Below are 249 nucleotides of genomic sequence, written 5' to 3' on the forward strand. Positions count from 1 at the left end.
CTCGTTGATGGAATACCTGACCTGCAATCAGGGCTACTCTGTTCCCGCAGTGATGGGAAGTTCTTGCAGTTCCCACGAGATCCCCAGACACTTGAATGCAGGCCAGGATGCAGGACCTGTTTTATCTGGCCCTATTGAGGCTATATAAGGAAAACAATATATTTATTTATCAGAGAGAAAGAGAGTCGCACAGAACAGGAGTCAGAAGCGTGGCTGGCTTCCAGGAGAAAAAAAGGGAAGCCCCTTTTC

The sequence above is a fragment of the Mesocricetus auratus genome, unplaced genomic scaffold (assembly GCF_017639785.1).
Source record: "Mesocricetus auratus isolate SY011 unplaced genomic scaffold, BCM_Maur_2.0 Super-Scaffold_4256, whole genome shotgun sequence".
Taxonomy (NCBI): Eukaryota; Metazoa; Chordata; class Mammalia; order Rodentia; family Cricetidae; genus Mesocricetus; species Mesocricetus auratus.